The sequence below is a fragment of the Scardinius erythrophthalmus genome (assembly GCF_964197995.2).
Source record: "Scardinius erythrophthalmus genome assembly, chromosome: 24".
NCBI classification, from domain to species: Eukaryota; Metazoa; Chordata; class Actinopteri; order Cypriniformes; family Leuciscidae; genus Scardinius; species Scardinius erythrophthalmus.
Window position 1 is genome coordinate 2,821,630 of NC_138244.1, and position 23,959 is coordinate 2,845,588.

The 23,959-nt window shown below is 41.8% G+C and overlaps 1 long non-coding RNA gene across 2 annotated transcripts; it reads right to left on the reverse strand.

Annotated features, from left to right (window-relative positions):
* Window positions 1-7,997: 7,997 nt before the first annotated feature.
* Window positions 7,998-23,121, reverse strand: LOC308684669. Of its 2 annotated transcripts, none has more exons than XR_014029383.1 (5): window positions 22,720-23,121; window positions 20,139-20,302; window positions 13,094-13,879; window positions 8,182-8,576; window positions 7,998-8,115 (listed from the first exon to the last, which is right to left on the reverse strand). It is a non-coding gene; the product is annotated as an uncharacterized lncRNA (long non-coding RNA). The 2 variants fall into 2 exon arrangements; XR_014029384.1 differs by having other exon boundaries at window positions 7,999-8,115; window positions 8,308-8,576.
* Between the last annotated feature and the right edge of the window lie 838 nt (window positions 23,122-23,959).

The window sequence follows — 23,959 nt, forward strand, 5'->3', positions numbered from 1 at the left end:
AGTCCTGAAGTGGATCCTCCGGTTTGACTGCGGCTTCATCGGCCGATGCTGCAACCGATGCCGTTTGTTTTTGTAGCACATGCAAATTAGCTTGCTTTTCAGCATCCCTATCTGGATCCATCTTGCTTCCATGCAAAGGGCAATCTTTCACTTTTTGATCACAGAATTGTGCAGCATATGATGGTAAATACAGCTCTTGTTAATCTTTCCCGATGCGTTGATGCCTTTTTACTTTGCTGTCCTTGCAACTGCGTCACTTAGAAGAAACTAGACAGCTAGCTAACAAACACACATGAAGCAGTTTATCCTTTCCAGAATGTTTACTGGTGTAATCCTTTTTCTTTTGTAAAACTGAAATACAATAAACAAGAAATGAAATTACAACTTGTACATTAATTCGTTTGATATAAATATAAACTACAATCTGCACGTGCGTATTCAAGTGATAGAAAACTTCCTTAAATTTTCATATCGATCACAAACTTATTTTCAAGAGGTAATATTATGTTACCACATAACACTTTTAAAGATCATTTAAAATAGTAAATAAACTTACAGGCATATCTTTCTCCAAGGCAAAGACTGTTTGTGCGTCTAATTGAAATTGAAATGCTGCACGTTGAACTGTTGCCGATATAATAAATCAACACTGCGTATGTACAGAAAAATGACAAACTGCAATACTGAAAATGGCCACTAGGTGATTATATACCATGACCAGATAATGGGCAGAACAAATTACCTTGAACAAAACTCAAAATCACATTTGTCACAAAAGACTAGGGCTGACTTCTAATAGTCGAGGATTCGACGATTCGATTCGGAGAGGTCTGATTCGACTATGAACCTCATAGTCGAATACATGGGCGTAAGTTTGGTTTGAAATGTGCTGGGGACAGAGACGCATTCGCATTTTCAGAAGGGCTGGGTACCATTTTTATTTTATTTTTTCGCTTTCGCGCAGGTCATGTTTTGAAAGACGATGTCCTGTAGCTTACTAATGTAAATAAATAAAAATGTATTCAAAAACCTGCTTCACATTTTCAGCAGGGCTGCGGAGCGGCTGTAAGTTGACTCCACACGGTTCTCATGAGCGTTAAAAAGCTTTACGTGGTTTAATGTACCTAAACAATGATTACCAAATTCCCCTCTCATGTTGCTCCTCATAACCACTTAAAATGGTAAAAAAAAATCGAACCCAGTCCAATTATTATGGACGTTAACTGATATTAAGCGTTTCTGCTTCACATTTTCAGCAGGGCTGCGGACCGGCTGTGAGTTGACTCCACACGGTTCTCATGTGCGTTAAAAAGCTGACTCCACACGGTTCTCATGTGCGTTAAAAAGCTTTACATTGTTTAATATACCTAAACAACGATTACCAAATTTCCCTCTCATATTGCTCCTCATAACCACTGAAAATGGTCAAAAAATCGAATCCAGAGTCCAATTATAATGGACGTTATCTGATATTAAGCGTTTCTGCTTCACATTTTCAGCAGGGCAGCAGAGCGGCTGTGAGTTGACTCCACACGGTTCTCATGGGCGTGAAAAAGCTTTACGTGGTTTAATGTACCTAAACAACCATCACCAAATTTCTCTCTCATATTGCTCCTCATGTTTATGAAATGTTATGATGTGTGATATATATGTGTTTTTTAGCTCTTTTGTTTGAAATGGAACAAATCTAGCTGCTATCTAAAAAAAAAAAAAAAAAAGGTTCGACTATCAGTCGACTACGGAAAAATATAACGAATCAGATTCGACTATGAAAATCCTTAGTCGAAAACAGCCCTACAAAAGACATTCACAAAAATCACAAAAGACATTTGTCTCAAATATAGTCAATTCTCATTTGCTACTTAAATCTAAAACATTTTTATTGATTATTTTTTTAAACATCAAATATTGGATCTAAGTAATCAACTCTTCCTCGTGATCTCGTCACGGATCAGACAAATCTCCACGTGCATCTTGAAGAGCGGATGTTTTGTAAAGTGCTGAGGCCAGTGTTTGTGGGTTTATTGTTCAGAGGAAGTGAGAACGCCAGCGAACTGAAATGCTTTAAACGTTCTGACGGCTATAGAGCATTAGAGCTAGAGAACCACCAAACTCGGGTCAGACTGATTTATACAGTTATATTTAACACATCTGTAATATTGCTGTGGAAATAATCAAGGTTATTCATGATCTGTTGTAGCTGTTTATGCTTTTACACTTTTAAATGTCCTTTTAATGTTGGATGGTTGAAGGCTGAGTAGAAAAATGTCATCTCATATTTTTGAAGACATAGAGCGAATATCCTTTTGCTGATTGTTTAGTTTAAGGGTAGTTTCTCCTATAATTCACACAGATCATCAAAGGTGGATCGAAATCCAACACGCATATGAACCCCAAACACACACACACTCTCTCACACACATACACTTGCTGAACATGTTCTCACCCTCAGGTCATCAGATCTAGAGGAGTTTGTTGTTTCTCCGTGAACAGATTTGAAGAAATTAGGAAATTCTTGCGTTCACCAATGCATGCTGGTACTTAAGACACAATGACCACAACATGTAACTCATGCACCAACCCCCTGAACCAGTTCTGCTGAACTACAAGCACAATTCCTGCTTTACACTTAAATTGCAGATCTAAAACACACTTTTTTCAAAACACTACACACAATTCTCTGCATTCGGCACAATTCTCATGCAGAAAATCTCTTATTTTCACAAGGAACACACTGCCAAACATGCACTGACTCATCACACGTGCAAACGTTCTCTGGTGCTATTTTGCAGTTTCAGAAAACAATTCCGCCACTGACCAGGAGAAACCTCGTCTAAAGTCAGTGGCGCATGTTATTCAGATGCTGTTTTAAGGGTGCATGCTTGGCCATAATGTAGCGTGTGCACAACACACACACACTTTGCTTCTCTCATCTACACACAGACGCAACAGTTCTCATTTTTAGAAAACCATACATTATTACAAGGAGAAATATTACCACACGAGGGAAATCATTGTTGTGTCCATGAAGATGTGAAAAATAGGCATAAATCTAGCTTACACATTTACCCAAATTATCATACGCCTGTTTAACCGAAGCTAATTTGGGTGTGTTTCTCCATCCCCAATGTCACTTCTCTGTGTTTTACGGCCCTGACGAGAACGTCGGTCTCCTCGGCTGTGAACCGCTCCTGCAAATCCGCCGTTATAATAGCAATCCGCCATGGAACAAACGCTCCTGCTCTTAAAGGGAATGTGAGATGACGCTCTGATTGGTTTATTTCACGTTACGCCCCAAACCACACCTATGAGTAATGAAGCGACTTCAGACCAACACATTTTAGATTTGCGTCGTGCGCAAGAGTCATTTATCCCGCCGGTATAATAGCAACAGCGCCCGAGATCCGCCCACAAAGTTACTGGCGCTTTGCGCTTTGACACTTGCGTTTCAGATCGTTAAAAAAGAGCCCATTGAGTGTGACTGTGAAATTTTCATCTCAAACTAAACTTGTGCACTTTTCCACTGTTAATGTTCATAAGAAGAGAAATGTCAATCATACAGCATCATAGAGAGCATGTTATTACACTATATGTGTTAATCAGCCAGAGAAACTCAACAATAACACAATTATGAAGAATAAAACAACAGTAAAAGTGCAAATAAATGAAAGTTCTGACCAGCATTCAGTAAATCACATGTACAGTAAAGCATATGATGATAACGGCCTGATTTACAGTCGCCATAAAAACTCAGTTCAACAGAGAAATAAGAATATTTTACTGACGTTTTTATTAAGATATGAACATATTATTACTGAATGTTTGTAGAACTTTTTTTATGTGAAGGTCAGCAAAACATTAAGAGATTATTTCATATTATCATTCTTCAAACATTATGGGAACGTTACTTATGAATGTTGGATATTCTGAAACAAATAACATTTAAAAAACACTAGAAAAACGTCCAACTAAAGCTCGGGGCCCAAGGCAATTGCCGACCTTTGCCTAATGGTAAAGTCCGCCCCTGGCGCCGCCCTGGTTACGGTTGCTAAGAGATCTTTACGGTCTTGGCGACGGCCGTTGCTAAACTATCATCACTGTGTGCATCAGTGCAGTTACTACTAGATCCCGAGGGAATATAGTTAAAGTTCGAGCACATTCAACATGAGTTTCCAGATCCACTTTATAGATTTGGTCAACGGACCTGAGGGAGTAACAGTTTCTGTGGCGAATTCAGAAGAGGAGTTCAGGAACACCACAGTGCAGGAGTTAAAGAGAAAACTCATTCCTGAAGACCAGCGTAAGTCCAACACTTCAGTCTTCTGTGTACATTAGCTGACATATGTGAAGGAGATTGTGATGTTAATAAAGAAAATCTGTATTTGAATGTAGATTCAGCTCTTATTAACGGAGAAGCCTGAGATTTAAAGGGGTGGTTGATTATGATTTCACTTTTCTAACTTTAGTTAGTGTGTAATGTTGATGTTTGAACATAAACAACATCTGCAAAGTTACGACGCTCAAAGTTTAAAGCAAAGGGAGATATTTACTTTTACAGAAATCGCTTTTTAAGGATTACAACAAACGGCTGGAAGGAATTTTATTTATTTATTTTATTAATGCTCAATAACATAAGAACATTGTCAAGGAATTCCATACAAATAGGCTACATATACATAAATATATATATATATATATACAAAAACAATGAAAAACAAAGTATGACATGGCAAAGAGATATGACAAAAATGCATACCCTACAACTGTATTAACACAATAACATAAGAAAAGCTTTTATGTATTTTCTTTAAATATTTCTTCATAATATTTTATACATCTGATCTTAGGGATTTTGTATTATTTATATAATGAAGAGATTTAAGAAGTGAGATTAATCGGCTGGTAGGAACTACACGACATTCCTCCAGGGTTAGTGACATCACCAACCCTAAAATGTATGACATGAAAACAGACATTTAAATGAGACTTAGGAAAACACATAAATAAATAAAACATAATAATAATAATGTGATATACATCAGAAACAGAAATTGTATGTGCAAAATATGAATATGCAGGAATATCAAACCTAAAATTAACTTTCCTGCCCTATTTTAGCAGTCAAACGGCTCTGGCGCCGCCTCAGACAGGGGCGGAGTGGCAATCGTGAGAGTCGGGACTGTTCCCGGTGGGCCGATAGTGTTTTGAGGCCGCGAGGGTCTGATAATAGTTATTCATTGCAAGTTCTTAGTAACACCATCCGGTCAAACTGTGAAGCCTCTCTGCTCAAGCCACACGGCGGGCCGCGGCAGCCTCTTATTTCAATAGAAACACAGGCTAATCAGAAAGACAACAGGTAAGTAAAATAAAAAGTGAATCCCCAAAATGGGGATCCATTCAGACCTTAACATTAAGTATTTTACTGTTATATGTCAACAAGATTCAACAAGACATTTTCACCTGGCTAGACCCAATGTTTAGATCTGTTGTGGTATTTATGTGAATTAGCACATACGCAATTAGATTATGCACCGTTTGTCCATGTCAACAAACAATTTCAAAAACTTGTAAAACATTTTTTTTGTTTATCTTGATGTAAGTAACTTAATCAACTCAATAATTTTCATGGTGATATCTAAAGGTAATTTATTTATTTTTTGCCCTATTCACGTAAGAAAAAGAATAGGCGTATGAATAGGCTATATTTGGGTCTTTATCGAAACTTTCCCCGAATGGGATTCTTCGGGACTTTTTTTTTCCTTACTCAGGACATATTGAGGATACAAAATCAGTTGAGTTTGCTTCTGTTGCAATTTGTTGAACCTTTTTTCCTAAAATGACTGGACTATATGAGTGAGTGGGCTGTTTACACCTGGCCACTTCATGCGTTTTCTGTGATGGGATAGCCATCCGATCGTGAAAAGACCAGGGGTCTCATTTATAAAACTGTGCGTAGGAACCTTACTAAAAGTGTATAAATATGTGAGAATGTTCTCTTTGTCCTTTCAATGGCTTTACAAGTAATTTCAATCCATTTAAATTTGCTTTAACATCATCTCAGTTATGATTACTCAGTTAAGTTTAGTCAACTCAAATATCTCTTCCCCCAAAAGTTACTGGGTAAGACCTCTCATGAAGCCAATGATGTCCTGGCCCTCCGATTGCTCCGGAACATGCAAAAAGCGATTCTCTGCATCCTCGATTTTATCACGCAGGTAAGAGTTTTCGCTCACTAATGTTTTAACATGCTTTTGTAGTTTCGTTAAGCTGTCTTCATTTGAGCTTACTCTTTGTTCAAGTTCTGATACATGATCACCAAGTGTGGACGGCGTGCCTTGTATTGTTTGTAAGCCCGATTGGATATTATCCATTTTTGCGTCGAAATGGGAAAATATATCCAATTTCAGTTGCTGTATTGAGTCCCAGATTGATTGATTGGAAATCAGTGTTTGCTCCATGGTGAACTCTAGACACGCGGATCTCGGTTTGGATGATGGAAACTTTGCAACAAACAGAGTTTCTTTGCAACAAACAAAGGTTCCGTTCGTAAACTCGTTGGCTCTCCCACCTCCCATCTTCTGGTCATGTGCATTTGTTTTCAAAGAACCCGGCGAGCCATGTCCACTGAGGTATGTATGATACACAGAAGGCTAGCATATAAATGTTTAGATGTGTGCCCGCCGGTGTGGTTTTTCGTCTCACAGGCGCTCGGGGGTGCGAGACGACCATCATTCAACCCAAAAAATGTCATATAACCATTCCAATGACTCCGAAGCTGTTCAAATTAAGCTAAAAAAACTGCATAGTGCTGCAGGTGATAAATGTGCTTTAGTTGTCCGTGTATCAGCATTATTAAAGGGTTAGTTCACCTAAGAATGAAAATTCTGTCAGTAATTACTCGCCCTCATGTTGTTCCAACCCCGTAAGTCTTTCGTTCATCTTCGGAACACTAATTAAGATATTTATTAGTGAGCTGTCTCACTTCTCCATAGGCTACTGGGTAATCTGCCAGCTCAGAAAAGTTAGTAAAGACATCGTTAAAATAGTCCAAGTGACTACAGTGGCTCAACCTTAAAGGAGCATTTCACCCGTGGGAACATTGATCATTATTGAAAGTGGGTCATATATGTAGTCGAAATGTAACATAAATTTTGAATTTGGTGTCTTCTTGACCGAGGAAAGACAGAAAGTAACTTTAGGGCGGATTTGTATGGAAAACAACAACTCCCACAATGCACAGCTCCACAAGCCACTCCCATTAATCCAGAACACCGCCTATGAGGGATCCGCCTATCAGAGAAATCACTCTTCCGTCTACAAGGCTAGCTACACCCAGAGCTTGAAATTAGCATCGTTGAAATTCTTTGCAGCAGACGGACTCTATCTCTGTGTCTGTAGTCGTACAGTGAGAGCACAGACACCACCAGTCCGCCCCAGCTCGAGCCTGTCCGGGCTCCTCGTCCACGCCAGACAGGTCTTCTGCCTCCGCCTCCTGTTCCTCCATCAGCCTCCGCTGCTCTTCGCTATATTGCGGCTCGTAATGGTAACCACGAACATCTGAGTCGAGCATCAGAATCGCATTCGACAGAAGAGTGAAAGAAGACTTTCAAAATCCTCTTCTTCCGCCATTGTCGTAACTTCACATCTGGCTCCACAGCGCCTGTTAGCTTAGCTTCCAAACAAGATGGCGGATATTGCCTTTAGTTTCTGCAAGTGAAGTCCCCCCCACTGATCTGTAATAGGTCTGTAGCGTGAGTGGGTCCCAGCCCCTGGAAAAATGAGGACCGAGTGTTTGTAGTCTCAACCCCTCTACAAAGAAATGGTATTTTTACATCATTATAAGCAGGAACTACAACACTGAAATCCGTATTTCTCCCGTCTCAGGGGAAAATGAGGGAATAATGCACGACCATTCAAAAATATGACTGGGTTTCTGATGATGCAAAGCAAATGGGTGAAGTGTCCCTTTAAGTTTATCAAGTGACGAGAATACTTCTTGTGCACAAAAATAACGACTTTATTCAACTCTTCATGTTCTTCTGTGTGGGCCTCTGAGTGAGTTCACGTAGTGTAACAGCGCAGCGCGTCTGGGTTGTACGTCAGAATGTAGGCTCACTATTGGCCAGCATCACACGCATCACACACATGACCAGCGCCGGCCAATAGTGAGCCTACGTTCACGGACTTTCAAGCCATTCACACTTTTTCCAGCTCTTCACATCTCTAAATATTATTGTTATTTTTAATGTGATGACCAAAAACATGCGTCACAAAGCAGGTTGAAGCAGGGAAGGATGCAGGATCTACTTGCAGCAGCTTAACTTTATTTAGCTTAACTTAACTTATATAAGAACATAAAAGAAACAAAACACTCTAGACAAGAAACAGAACAGCCTAGCATATAGCAGCGACGACAGACAAAAAACAGAACAGCCTAGCATATAGCAGCGACGACAGACAAGAAACAGAACAGCCTAGCATATAGCAGCGACGACCAACAAGAAACAGAACAGCCTAGCATCTGTAGTCCAAGAGCTGCTCAGTTCAGCATCGTTCTGTTCACTGGAGGAGATGGCCTGAAAAATAAGTCAATAGAAAAATATGTCAGTGTATGTGCAGAACTGAAGAAACTGATCAGAGATTGTGGAAACAGATTCCTGGTTCAGAGAATGGGAGTTAGTGTTTTAGCAATTCAGAAAAACTGTAAACACAAATCCAAATTTTCAACTAAACTGACAAAACGTACTCGGTTACTAACGTAACCTCGGTTCTCTCTAGAAGAGGGAACGAGTACTGCGTAATATCTTACGCTATGGGGAAATCTCTTTTCCGCGAGATATTGAAGCCCAAAATTATCCTTAATTTTGAAATAATGTAAATCGCGTTGCGGCAGCATGCAGACCTAGGCAAGGCGGCTCACGTGCCGATTGGCTGCCCTGTGGCAACTGCAGCAGCCTATCGAGAGAGGCCCCGGTGACGTCAGATCCAAGGGGGGGTTCACGCCCACTGCGTCACGTCCCGCCGAAACTCACGTGGCCTGGGCCTATAAATATAGCTCGATAGGCTGCTTTCACTGGTTTTTCATCGCCGAAGCGAACCAGAGCGTGTTGCAGGCACGGCAAAGATACGCACTACTCGTTCCCTCTTCTAGAGAGAACCCGAGTACGTTCTCTTACGAGAGGTTCTCTCGTACTGCGTAAAATCTTACGCTATGGGGAACACAGTGTAAAACGCCGTGCATGCTGAGATCCAATACCAAAGTCCCAAGGGCAAGTGCCCGGGGCTCATATAGTACATGGTCATCAGGGACTCGCAGAGAGTCCAGGAAGAGGGGCTAGAATAGCATCATTCCTGTAATAAATAGCATCCTATAAGGAGAAATTATATTGATAGTGTTCTACACAGCCAGGGCGAAAAAACTCGGCCTGGACTGATGAATATTATGGGTCTTACACACTGCCCATAGAGTTGCATGATCGATCAGCGAGCGTTGCTCAAGCGGATTCAGTATTCTGGGCCGAAAGCATCGGAGCAGACAATACCTATCTATTAGACCAAAAGCAGCTTAGCCTGCAAAACGGGAACCTCTAGGTTATAACACCTTATGAATGTAGACAGGGAGCCCAGCCTGCCGCCATTCAGATATCTTGCAAGGCAATCCCACTAGACCAAGCCCACGACGAGGCCATGCCTCTTGTGGAGTGCGCTCTAACACCTAACAGGCACTGCAGGCCCTTAGAAGCGTAAGCCAGTGCTATAGCATCAACTATCCATCTGGATAGGCTCTGTTTCGACACGGCTAGTCCCTTAGAACGTCCGCTGAACGAAACAAAGAGCTGCTCTGTCTGTCTGAAGACAGTCGAGCGAGACACATAAGCCCTTAATGCCCTGACCGGGCAAAGGAAGCTCGCGTCCATCTCCTTGTTATAGACCGGCAGGGAAATCACCTGAGCCCTAAACGGTGTGTTGAGGGATTTAGGAACGTACCCGTGCCTCGGTTTGAGTATGACTTTCGAGTCATTTGGCCCAAACTCCATACATGTCGCGCTCACTGAGAGCGCTTGTAAGTCCCCTATACGCTTCAATGAAGCGAGAGCCAGAAGAGCTGTCTTGAAAGACAATGAATAGGGCACCTTTCATGGCCTCCAAGACCGTAGAAAGGTCCCACATGGGAACTGAGGGAGGTCTGGGAGGATGTAACCTCTTAGCTCCTCTAAGGAAGCGAATAACCAGATCGTTCCTTCCAAGTGACTGGCCTTGGAAGTTTGGCCAAGGCCAAAAGCCCAGAAAAGAAATTCTCTGAGTGGGAGACTTGTAACTCTTCGCCCAATTGACTTTAAGACCTAGATTCTCGAGATGTTCGAGTAATATGGTCCTGTGTTCTATGAGCTCCGAGTGAGATTCAGCTAGAATCAGCTAATCGTCCAAGTAGTTCAAAACTCGCATGCCCCGAAGTTTCAGGGGTGCGAGCGCCGCGTCCATGCACATCGTGAATGTGCGGGGTGCTAGGGACAAGCCGAACGGCAGGACTGTGTATTGATAAGCCTGGCCCTCGAAGGCGAATCTCAAGAAACGCCTGTGATGTGACGTTATTTGTTTTTGGAAATACGCGTCCTTCAGATCTATTGACATAAACCAGTCCCCCTGGCGAATTTGCATGAGGATTTTCCCGGTAGTGAGCATTTCTGAACCGGCGTTTTGAAAGCACTTTGTTCAGCTGTCTTAGATCTAGAATCGGTCTTAGATCTAGAGACCCCCGTCTTTTTTCGGTACCAGAAAATATCTGCTGTACAGACCCCCTTCGCTCTGAGCTTGAGATAAAGGCTTTATGGCCCCTTTGCTCAACAGTTTCGCTATTACGGCTCGAAGTAGATGTGCTACTTCGAGGAGACGAGGAGTAACGAGGAGATGGCCTCATTTATTTTATTTATTTTAGAAACGTGTTTGGGTGCAGGCGAGCGGGTTGTACAACGCGCTTGTTGGCTGCAAAATACACATCTGCAGTCGCCTTTTTAAGGGGCATCATTTTTTTTTCTGCCGGCAGACCCAGGATTCGAACACGGGTCTCTGGCGTCTAAGATTCCGCCACTGAGCCTCAGGGGAAAACTGCAATATTGACATTTCCAGTCACCTGACCTTCAGAGGGGACTGAGAAATGTGTGAGAAATGTAGGGTGGTCCGGCCTCGGCGGGACTAAAACACTCTCTTTCCTCCTTTTGCAGGCGATGCACGTGAATGGGGTGCGAGGGCGGGGTAGCTTTCTTGTAACGTAAAGAAAACTAGCCCAGTGACCGTCCGTTTCTGACATCCCTTGCGAACGGCGAAGTTTGCGCGGCCCGAGCAAAGGGAGAGAGAGCGGGTAAGAGAGAGAGAGCGTCATCATGTTTTGCTTCGGCGTTTGTTTGCAGGCATGCGTGTATTATAACAGGCTCGTTTGCTGCAATATTGATACTTCCAGTCACCATAACTTAAGAGGGAACTGAGAAATGTGTGAGAAATGGAGGTTAGTCCGGCCTCGGCGGGACTAAAATACCCTCTTTCCTCCTTTTGCAGGCGATGCACGTGAATGGGGCGCAAGGGAGGGGTAGCTTTCTTGTAACGTAAAGAAAACTAGCCCAGTGACCGTCCGCTCCTGATCTCCTGATCTCGCATTTTGCACGGCTCGAACAGAGGGAGAGCAGGTATCATCCCCCACAGACGCGGCTTCTTGGTCGATATCCACGACGGAAGCGGTGGTAGACGGCAGCCGCTGTCCATCAGGAAGAGACTCTAGCGAAGCGGGTGAAGCAGGCGGGTGAACCGGCGAGCTTTTGTGGGTTGGGGGAGGTTCCGGGACCTGTTGAGCACAGCGCTTTTTACGGCGCAGTACCGCGGCGGGCAGAGGTGCAGTCTCAGAGAAGGATGCCAGGCAAGTCCTCAGAGTCACCGTAGGCAGTAGCTCGCAGTGAGGGCAGCCGCCGTCAGCGAGCGCTGCGTGATCCTCACCTAGGCAGGAAACGCAGAACACGTGGCGATCCTCGTCGCTGAGTGGGGCTCGACACAAGCCACAGGAAAGGGGCATCTTGAAAAAGACGCCCGGCTCTTTTAGTGCAATGAGAGTGTGTTTCGCGGCGGCGAACACACACACACACACAAAACACAGTAGCAGAGAAAAGGATATAACGCCGGATAGAGCAGCAGGAATGGCGCGGCCAGTGGCTTCAGGTGCAGTGGCTCGTCCCGCTGAAGAGCTTTCTCAGACGTCGCGGCTTCTTTCTCTCCGGATCCAGCGATGCGTAAGCTTCGCTGAAGAAATGAAAAATTCAGTGAAATCAGCCTATCGAGCTATATTTATAGGCCCAGGCCACGTGAGTTTTGGCGGGACGTGATGCAGTGGGCGCAAAGCGCCCCCATTGGATTTGACGTCACGGGGGCCTCTCTCGATAGGCTGCTGCAGTTGCCGTATGGCAGCCAATCGGCACGGGAGCCGTCTTGCCTATGCGTGCATGCAGCCGCAACGCGATTTACATTATTTCAAAATTAAGTATAATTTTTGGCTTCAATATCTCGCGGAAAAGAGATTTCCCCATAGCGTAAGATATTACACAGTACGAGAGAACCTCTCGTAAGAGAACCATTGACTTCTCAAAATCAAACAATGCTTTCAGATCATACACACACACACACACGAGTCAATAAAATAAGCACTACAGATCATCCATTAGACACTACATCAACAAATGGAGAAAACAGCATCCAGAACATTACAGAAAATAATAATATTGTATGCAGTAAACTATTTTTGCAATTACATAAAAAGCCTAATAATTGCAACTGATAAGGTGAACATATTGTATTCATATTGTATATATGCAAGTAAAGTATTTTACTGAATATTGAATATTAGGCCTATTGAATGTCTATATATTCAGCACTTGTCACAAATTTTTAAATCTTACCTTAAAACTAATTTTTTTAGGGTAGCTTGTAATTCAATATTTGCATAAATCTTTCATTGTCCACATTTGATTATTGCAACGGCTGATTTAGAAATTTATGTGCGGTGTATTATTAACGTTAAATAAAGTAGAATAAGTTAAATAAAGTAACAAACCGGGAATGCTTTTGCTGTGGATCCGCTCATGTGTTTTCAGATTTGCAGACTGATTGAATCTCTGGTCACAGTGTGAACACTTGTAAGGTTTTTCTCCAGTGTGGATCCTCTCATGTCTTTTCAGATTTGCTGATCGACTGAATCTCTGGTCACAGTGTGGACACTTGTAAGGTTTTTCTCCAGTGTGAATTCTCTGGTGCCGTTTTAACTTGCTCGCTGAAATGAAAGTCTTCTCACACTCAAAGCACATGTACTCTCTTACACCAGTGTGAATTTTCTGATGTTTATGTAAATTTGGCAGCAGGGAAAAACCCTTTCCACACACAGAACATGAATGTGGCTTCTCCTTTGTATGAACTGTCAGGTGGTTCTTCAGGTCTGATGCACAGAGAAATGTTTTGCTGCACTGATCACATGAGAACGGCTTCTCTCCGGTGTGGATCATCATGTGAACCTTAAGACTTTCTTTGTGTGTGAAACACTTCCCACACTGATCACATGTGAACGGCTTCTCTCCGGTGTGGATCCTTATGTGGCGCTGAAGACTTTGTTTGCTTGTGAAACTGTTTCCACACTGATCACATGAGAACGGCTTCTCTCCGGTGTGGATCCTCATGTGACGCTCAAGACTTTGTTTGCTTGTGAAACTGTTTCCACACTGAGTGCAGGTGAAAGATTTCTTGGCTCTTTTCTTTAAAAGTATATTTTTAGTATTTGAGCGTTTGACATGATGTTCCTCCTCCACTTCACTCAGTTCTTCTGTCTTCACGCTCTCTTCCATCTGGTCTGACATGAAAGAAAAAAATATTAAATTTAATTTTCAGTACATCAAAATAATTCAAAGAGAGAAATCTAAAGTGAAAGGACATGAAAGTGAGCCCAAGACAACTGTTATTTGATGCCTTTTTATAAATTGATTATAGTTTCTTGAAACTTTCCATGAACGAGATAAATTTATCTTCCAATTATTATTTTTAAAACATTATAGGAATCCCATGTTTCTTTAGCAAGACCTGTTAAATATATTTGATCAATGACAATTATCTAACATGATATTAACATTAAAATATAAAATACTGCCTATACAATATATAAAATATACAATACAGTTTAGATCAATTTTAATTCTATGAACTTTTTACTTTTTATGATCTTTAATATGAATTTCTCATAGGGCTGTTTTCAACTACAATATAAATATCTAATCTATTTTAAACAATTTTTTAGGACATTTTAAACGAACTAGCTAACCAATGGTCTTTCTGAAGGAAATAGTCTGACCTTCTCCATCAATTGCTATTTTCACAGCTAAAATGGGCTATCAGGTAAAATAAGCTAAATAAGGTTGTTTACACATGTGTAAATGTGTTTATGCATTTTTTTTTTACGTTCGCCGGCTTTGCGCGCAGTTTTCAAACGGACGAGCAGAGGACGAGAGAATATGGTTGCAACTTGCACGATACCAAAGAATAAGAAAACATCATATAAGTACGTTTTTAAGGTTTAACGTCAGGGTTGTTTGCTCTGAATAAACTTTATGAGACACTATGAGTTAAAGCAACTCACACAGCATCTCATAAAATGTATCGGTTCGCAGTTTAGCATAATCCATATACGCTGACACCTGTGCTAGTAATACACGCATTTACCATGCCGTGTACGTTACAGTTTACAAATGTTTAACTAAAGTGGGAAGTAGGCTCCAATCGATACTCGATACTCAAGCCTAGTAGTAACGAAGTACATTTACTTCATTAAATTTACTTGAGTATTTTTCTGAAAAAAATAAGTAGAGTAGATTTAAATGTTCGAGTACATTTCTAATGAAAAAAACTGTTGGGCGACGTTCCTCTTGTTACTTTATTTTAACGCAATACATGTTAAATGCGTAGTTTATTCCAAGCATGCTGTATCTTTTTTCTGGGCATGAGCGATGCTCAATTCACAAATGAATCACTCTTTTGAGTCGATTCTCTGTTCTAAGACTTCATCAAACAAGTTGGCAGATCTGTCTAAATCAGTTTGCGAATCCGTTTGAATGATTTGTTCAGTTTCCTTCACACACTGAATTGTCTGAAGCAGTTTCACACTCGGAGTCATAACAGGAAGGTTTAAGAACGTCTCGGGTTACATCTGTAACCCTTGTTCCCTGAGAAGGACACTCGATCGTTAAAAAGACTCTTTGGGGACGCTCCCTGAGCATGCGCCTCTGAAGTATGAATGAAACTATTCCAATCCTGATTGGTGTTGTGTCATGACGTAACGTGATGGCATACCCGGAAGTATAAATAAACACCAGTACACACACGCGTTAGCCTCGTGATGAAGCAAGCAGCTCCTAGGCATGAAGGGGTGTGGCAAGGCAACGCAGTGTCTCGTTCCCTTCTCAGGGAACGGGTTACAGACGTAACCCGAGATGTTCGTATTCGAGGGAACTCGCACTGCGTCGTTAAAAACGACTCTTTGGGGAATGAATACTCACTATGCCACGCATCAAAATGCCTGCCCCAGTGTGAAACTGATAGGCACAAGCTAGGGCGAGAGCACCCGCGCACCGGGCGTATTAGGGAGGTGCAGACTATAAAATCTGATAAAAGTGTGTGGGGTAGCCCAACCGGCTGCCTCACAGATCTCCGGGAGGGGCACCCCCGAGTAGAGGGCCCTAGAGGAAGCCATGCCTCTAGTGGAATGAGCCCTTATGGCCAAAGGTGAAGGCAGATTGCGCACCTGGTAAGCCGAGACAATAGCCTGTACAATCCAGTTACTGATTGTTTGCTTGGATGCAGAAAGCCCCTTCTTAGGTGACCCAAAACACACTAACAGTTGGTCCGACCTCCAAGAAGAGGACCTCTCAAGGTAAATACTCAGTGCTCTGACAGGACAAAGCATGTGAATGCAAGATGGCCTTAACTCCTCCCGGGGCAAACTCCAAGTAAGCTGGCGAAACTGCCAGGGCTTGGAGATCTCCCACCCTCTTAAGCGAGGTAATGGCTAAGAGAAATGCCATCTTAAATGTCAAGTCCTTAGGTGAAGCTGACTGAAGTGGTTCGAAGGGGGCCAGGGATAACCTTTAAGAACCACCGCCAGATCCCAGGCAGGAACTCTGGTCCTGGTTGTCGGCCTCATCCTCCATGTATTACGGAGAAAACGTATCACCAGCTGGTTCCTCCCCAGCGGCCCATCACTCAGTGGTGCATGGAAAGCTGCAATGGCAGCCACGTAAACCGTAACTGTGGACGGGGAGAGACCCGCAGAGAAACGATCTTGGAGAAACTCCAGAACTGAAGCCACCGGGCAGTTAACTGGATCTAACTCATGTTCTCTACACCAAGTGGAAAAGACATTCCACTTGAGGCCATATAATCTCCTAGTGGACGGAGCCCTAGAGCTAAGTATGGTTTCAACCACCCTGGTTGATAGACCAGCATTTAGGTACTGGACCCCCTCAGGGGCCATACCCACAGATTCCACAGCTCCGGGCTAGGGTGGAATATTGTGCCCTCCGCCTGAGACAACAGAACCCTCTCCTCAGAGGAATCTGCCACGGCGGAGCTATCAGGAGTGAAATGATGTCTGAAAACCATACTCGGGCCGGCCACAACGGGGCTAACAGAAGAAGACTGATGCCCTCCAGGATGGACTTGATACGTGCGGGAGACATATGTGCCCGCATCGTAACCGAATTCCATACCACGCTCAGAAACGTAGTTTTCTTCGCTTTTCTTTGTGTTGAGTCTCAACCCCAGGTTCTGAATGTGGCCAAGGACGACATCTCGATGCCGAACTGCCATTTCTCGAGACTGGGCCAATATAAGCCAGTCGTCGATATAATTCAGTATACGGATACCCTGAAGCCTCAGTGGAGCCAGAGCTGCGTCCATACACTTAGTTAATGTGGCGGGAGAGAGTGCTAGGCCGAACGGAAGAACCCGATATTGGTCTGCTTCGCCCCCGAAAACAAACCTCAGGAATCTCCTGTGACATGGAAGGATGGAGAAATGGAAATAAGCGTCTTTTAGATCTATCGTGACAAACCAGTCCTCGGATCTGATTTGATTCACAATGATGGGAATAGTGAGCATCTTGAACCTGAACCTTCTCAGAGAACGATTCAAGTGCCATAGATCTAAAATCTGTCTTAACCCTCCATAATTTTTGGAACTATAAAGTACCGGCTGTAAAACCCGGACTCCCTGTCAGGAGGAGTAAACACGTTCTATGGCCTCTTTGATCAGCAGAGAGTGTACTTCTTATTCCATTACCCGAGCCTGTTCTGGGAACCACTGCAGTCTGTACCACCCCAGCGAACTTGGGGGGGGGGGGGTGACCGAACTACAGTCTGTACCCTATTTTTATTAAATGCAGGACCCATGCAGATATATTGGGAAGACGTTCCCATGCTTCTAAAAAATCTACTAAGGGAACCAGCCTCTCGAGGCTGGCATCTGATATTTTTCGAGCACCGTTCTCGACCACCTGAAGCGGAAGACCGGCAGGAGTTAGCGGAGACTGACTTTGTGACCATAATCGATGCTCACTTACAAATTTTTGGGACGAACGACACAGTGTGCATTCGCAGGAAATTGATGTGGCCCTAAGCGCCGTGGACTGTTCTCTTTGATACCAACCTTTCATTTGAAAGTCACGTGTCCAGTATCTGTAAAACCGCATTTTTCCATCTTAAAAATATATCTAAATTACGCCATATGCTCTCATTGACAAATGCGGAACAATTAGTTCATGCGTTCATGACCTCAAGGCTAGATTATTGTAATGCTCTACTGGGTGGTTGCCCTGCACACTTAATAAACAAACTACAGCTAGTCCAAAACACAGCAGCTCGAGTTCTTACTAGAACCAGGAAGTATGACCATATTAGCCCGGTTCTGTCAACACTGCACTGGCTCCCTATTAAACATCGTATACATTTTTAAATATTGCTGATTACTTACAAAGCACTAAATGGTTTAGCTCCGCAGTGCTTGAGCGAGCTCTTAACGCTTTATAGTCCTGACATGATTTTCCTCCTTTTGAGAAACAGAGCATTTCTTATACTGCGTTCACACCGAATGCGAATTGAGCGTCTGGAGCGAGTGATTTCCATGTTAAGGCAATGTAAAGACACATTGACGTGCGCCTGGAGGTCCTGCGGCGCGATAGACGCATTTAGTGCGGCGCGATGGACGCGATTTCGCCTCGAATTGAGCGTCTGGCGCAAGTGATTTTATTTCACGAATTTAAGCGAATTCGCGTCTGACGCCTGAGTAGAAAAATCTGAACTTTGGTGTCTGTTCAAGCCGCGTTAACCAATCAGGAGCCTGCTTGCTGCTGTCACGTGGTGAAGTGACCAGTGTCCTGGAGGGTGATCCTCGTTCCGATGCAGGACAACAGGTCTTCAAACTGATCGCGGGACAGGTGGAAGTACCGCTGAAAGGGGCCGTCATCCAGGCGCAGCTCCTGGAGCAAGTGGTGAAACTCGCCAAACAGGGTTCGCCTCCGGAGGCTCTGGTGGACCCAAGTAAAGCGACGATTACCCCTACGCCGCTCTTCTACTCTCCAGAGCAAATACGAGCAGTGACTCTTGCGATGAATGCTCGATCAACATCAGCCATCTTGCAAACAGACCACAGCCTAGCACTGGCCCCTCCCACAAGAAGCGGATTTCGCCTCGAACACGCGTCTATTCGCTTCAAACGTTTGTCCAATTCGCTTTGGACGCGTGAGTGGATTCAAAATGTTCAAGCGTCCAACTAGACGTGATAGAAGCGAATGTGACGCTCAATTCCCGTTCGGTGTGAACGCAACATTAAAATTGTGACACTAGTGCTGGGCGGTATGACCAAAAATCCACATCACGGTATTTTTCTAAATTACACCGGTTTCACGGTATATGACGTTTTGTTTTGTTTTTTCAAGCATGACTGGGTGTAAAACACATTTTTCACTGAGTGAGAGAGGAAATACTGCAGTAGATTGACTTAGAATCCCCTGTTTTACTGTCATGAGTGAATATTGTAGAAAAAAATCCACACTAGTATTAATACAGGTTTGCAAGGCTGTTCACAAAGAGGCTCCAGCAGGAGGCGCTTTAGGAACGGCAGAAATAGCGGTTTCCACAGTAACGGCTGTACACAAAGCAGCAACGCTCATAAACGTTGACACCCGCGCCGCGTTTTGATTTTGAAACGTGCAGTGCTCATGTTTATTCAATGATGTCAATGCCAACCACAAATAGATTTTCCAAAAGGCTGTGTTGATACTGTGAACCAATCAATGGGAAACACTGTAATATAATTTGACAGCTATCAATTATAGTTGAACCTATCCACCTTCAAAGTCACGCTTAGTAACACGTGCGTCACCACAGTGCAACAGTGAAAAAGGACCCTCTCAAACAGTGTCGCGCAGCGCTGCGTTCTGATCGTTATTAAAGCGACATACAGCGGTACTGCGGTATTTTAAAAATTCATATCATAACAAAAATAAACACCGGTATTCGGTATGAACCGGTACACCGCCCAGCACTATGTGACATCATCTGGGCTTTTTCAACAGCATGATGGGAGGACAATAAAATAATCTCAATCCATAGACTCAGTTTTTACACAAACTGGAGCATTGACTGCATTCATCAACCCTGTTACCAAAGTTACTGTAAGAAGAATCTCTATAACTATGAATAACTTGTATGAAATTTGACAAATAAAACTTTATCAGTAACTTGTGTGTTTACGGTTCATTCTTTAAAAAAAATAAAAATTGTACACTAGGTTGAAAATGACTAAAATTCTGGTAACATTGTTGCAAATTGGGAACCAGATATAAAACAAATGTAAAATAAAAAATGTATTTAGCTTGATCTGATGTTGACAATCAATATAAAAATGTCTCAAACCTCCCTTTACTGACCATTTTTTTCAAATAAAACCCAGAACATTCTGTGTAATTTCATTGTTTAACTGTTTATCTAAATCTGATGAAGTGCTTGAATGTTTCTAAAAAGACTGTCTTCAGTTTCATGAATGAATGAAGAATAAACACCAACCTTTCTTTGTTCTCTTTGTTCTCTCAGTGGGAGGAGCTTCACTGATGATATGATTACAGTGGGAGGAGCTTCACTGATGATGTGATTACAGTGGGAGGAGCTTCACTGATGATGTGATTGCAGTGGGAGGAGCTTCACTGATGATGTGATTGCAGTGGGAGGAGCTGATTTGCCAAAGTAAAAGATTTCAATTACTGAGTTTGTTTTTATAATAAATGACACTAAGCATTTATGTCTGTCTATCTATTCATCGTACAGTATCTGATACCAATTCATTAATTATTTTTATTGCTAATCCTAACATTATTCTGCTTCTTCATTAAAGGAACACTATGTAGCTTTTCAACCTTCATAATATATTTCCAAGACCCTTGTGATGGTACATCGACTTACAATAAGTTGAATGACACGTCTGCCATAGCCTGACAGGGTCTGTATTGCTTTTACTGGCACTGCGTAACTTCGGGGTTCGGGTAGTAACCCGAGCACAAAAAGAACTACACAATTCGACTGCTTTATGGCATACGTCACTTCCCCCACCACTTCCTCAAATTTGGACGTGAGAGGCCAACCAGCGTTTGTTTTCCGGCTTTCGTGCGTATGTTTTTCTCTTGTTTATTCTATATGCCATTGGCTCTACGCACCTGTAGTACAAGAACTTTTTTCTGTTTGGAGCGCTACATATTTTTTTCTAGTTTTATTTATTATACTTAAAATAAATTTGTATATTCGTTTATTTCTTTTCTTTTTTTTCCACAAATGTCTGACTTTTGGAAGTGTAATTTGATTATATGTAGTTTTAATAAAGTTGAATTAACGAAACCTTCTGTCATTTTTACTCTTCAAAGTGTAGGCTACACTTGCAGGTGTTGATAACCCCATTAAATAATAATAATATAGATAAACAATAAACGATAAAAAGTATATAATTATCTAACAAAATACACCATATAAAAATATTGTAAGAACGTCGTCTCTCAGTTGCTGAATGTCGCGCAACAACGTTGCTACAGCCCTGTCACGTCTTACAATTCTACGTTGTTACAATGTTGCGAGCACGTAGACAGCGACGTTGCCATAGCAGAAATGCAACGTGCCAGAGACGTTCCCACAACGTAAATGTGTTTGCTGGGAATGAACTAGTGAAAACTTAACTTACAGTGAAACTAACAATTCACAAAACATTGATTTAAAAATAGTATAAACCAGGTGAGTTTGCAAGTTTACCTAGCATGATGGCTATTTAATGATTAGCTTTACTAGCGATTAGCAAGCTAATAATATAATACACATTCATTCATGAATATGAGTGCTATCTTTTAATGTTTAATCTTCTGTGATGCTGAACTTGCTCAGCCAGCTACCCATCGAGTTGTGTGTGTCATCATCTTACCCAAACATTGGAGTGTCCGTGCTCAACTAAGGCAGAGGCGGCATCTATGCCGGTGAACCGAACAATGGTGTAATGATTCAGTTCGACTCGCAAGACAAGACGATGCTCACCCGACTGGCCAATAGGAACATGGCCCTGCCCATGACACAATTTTCACAGCGAAAGCAAAATCATGACACGAGAGCAAGGCTGTTTCTCAATTCCAAGAACGCAGAGAACGGACTTGTGTTCTCGTGGAGACTGGTCTTGCCAAGCTTCCTTGGAAGAACGAACTCGGAACTGGCCGCAATGACTTCTGGGACACCAGGCGAGTACTAGCTCAAGTCTGCATTCGATGCATCCTCGGTATCAAGAACACATCCGGGTTCTTTCATGCGTCCTCTGTACTTGCGTTCTTGAGAATTGGGTCTGAACTTCGACGGTTATGATGACGTAAAACGAGAACACAAGGACGCAAGATCACTGAAGAACGCATATTGAGAAACACCCCAAGAAATTGCATCGAGAGCAAAGAAAAGTGTTTTGAGAGAAACACTTTTTTTTAGAGAAAATGTTTTCACAATGATAGCAAAAAAATTGTATATAATATATATATATATATATATATATATATATATATATATATATATATATATATATATATATATATATATATATAGTATTTTGAGAGAGAATTTTAAAAATTTCAAATACTATCTCAAAACTTTTTTTAGTCTCAAATATTATTATTTTTTTGCTATTGGTATGAAAACTCAATATTCTTTTTTTTTCTCTCATGAATGCTTTTTTGCTATCATGTGGTACATTTTTCTCTCAAACTTTTTTTTTCTCTCAGATCATTTATTTTCTCTCGTTTAATAAAGACACAATTCTAGCTCCATATTAATACAACACACGGTATACTTCCAAATCATAAAAGACAAACGATTACAAAGTGAGGGACAAGAGTGGTGCTAAAGAAAAGAAATAAAACAAACATAACCCTAAACTAAACGAAACTAAATTAAACTAAACCCAGGACAAAGGCTAAACCGAAGTAAAGAAAACAGGAAAGAACATATCTTCAGCGCAGGACGCCACTAACTACGCTACCTAATAAACAGAAATACATGGATTAGCACCCGCTCATAACCAGTGTGTTAAACAACTTTATCGTGTTGTGAGATGTAAATCACCTGATGTACTAACCTGATCCCATCACTGTGTATCGGAGAGAGACTTAAATAAGCTCTGGGAAATCAGCGTTATAAAGAAGAGTAAAGTTCCAACGGAAGAAAACTTTAACACAACATAAGAAAACTAAGCAAAAGCAAGCAAAGACAAATAACAGCAAAATGCAGGAGAGCACACAAAAGAGAAACAAAACAACACCCCCGCGTTCTTCTTCTTCTTTCTTTTTTGTTTAACGGCAGATCGCAAACAAATATGTGCATTACCGCCACCTATCTCAGAAATGGACCACTGTGCACTTTCCTATACTTCTTTAACCTATCAACCGACATAAGTTCCCCTTATTTACCCGCATAGAGGCTCGAAAAAGTTTCATCCGGCGCTGCGTGTTCAGCTCCTCCGTCCACTCCCAGCCACCATGACAGGAAAAAAAAAACTAATTTACATACGCTTATTTAACCCAGTATTCCCCAAATATTCTACCATTACATTTATTATAGCTACTCCTATCTGACTTTAGTACATTTTGAATTGTAAACTTAACTCCTATATTATTTAATTCCTCCTTCAACTCTTTTCTTTCAACATTATATCTCCTACAGTGCATTAATACATGCTCAACTGTTTCACTAACTTCACATACCTCACAGAAACCTGTTGGATGCTTACTTATTAAGTGCGATGTACTGTTCAATCTTGAATAATCTTTTAATCACATTCTCCTCACACCTACTCCTACCTGATATTCTTCCCTTGCCCACTGTTGACTGTATTTGATGCATATGTCTACTACCTTTTATTTCATTATCCCAATATTGCTGCCATATTTTCAGAATGTTATTTTTAATAATTTATTTAATTTCTGGCCTACTAAATAAAATCTGTATAGCTACTATTTCTCGTTCTATTGCCATTTTTGCTAATGCATCAGCCTCCTCATTACCTCTCAACCCAATATGAGCTGGAACCCACACAAACTGCACCTCTAAACTAGCTTGTTTGATTGAATATAATTCTTGAATTATCTCTATTACCATATCCTGTCTTGTTTCTGACTTCATCTCCTTCAAACTTATTAGTGCTGAACTACAATCTGAACATATTACTGCCTTGGATATTTCAACTTCCCTAATCCACCTTATTGCCATAATTATTGCAAACATCTCTCCAGTATAAACCGATAAACAATCTGATATCCTTTTATTCTTATACACTTTAACCTTTGGAATAATGAATGCAGAACCCACATGACTTGACC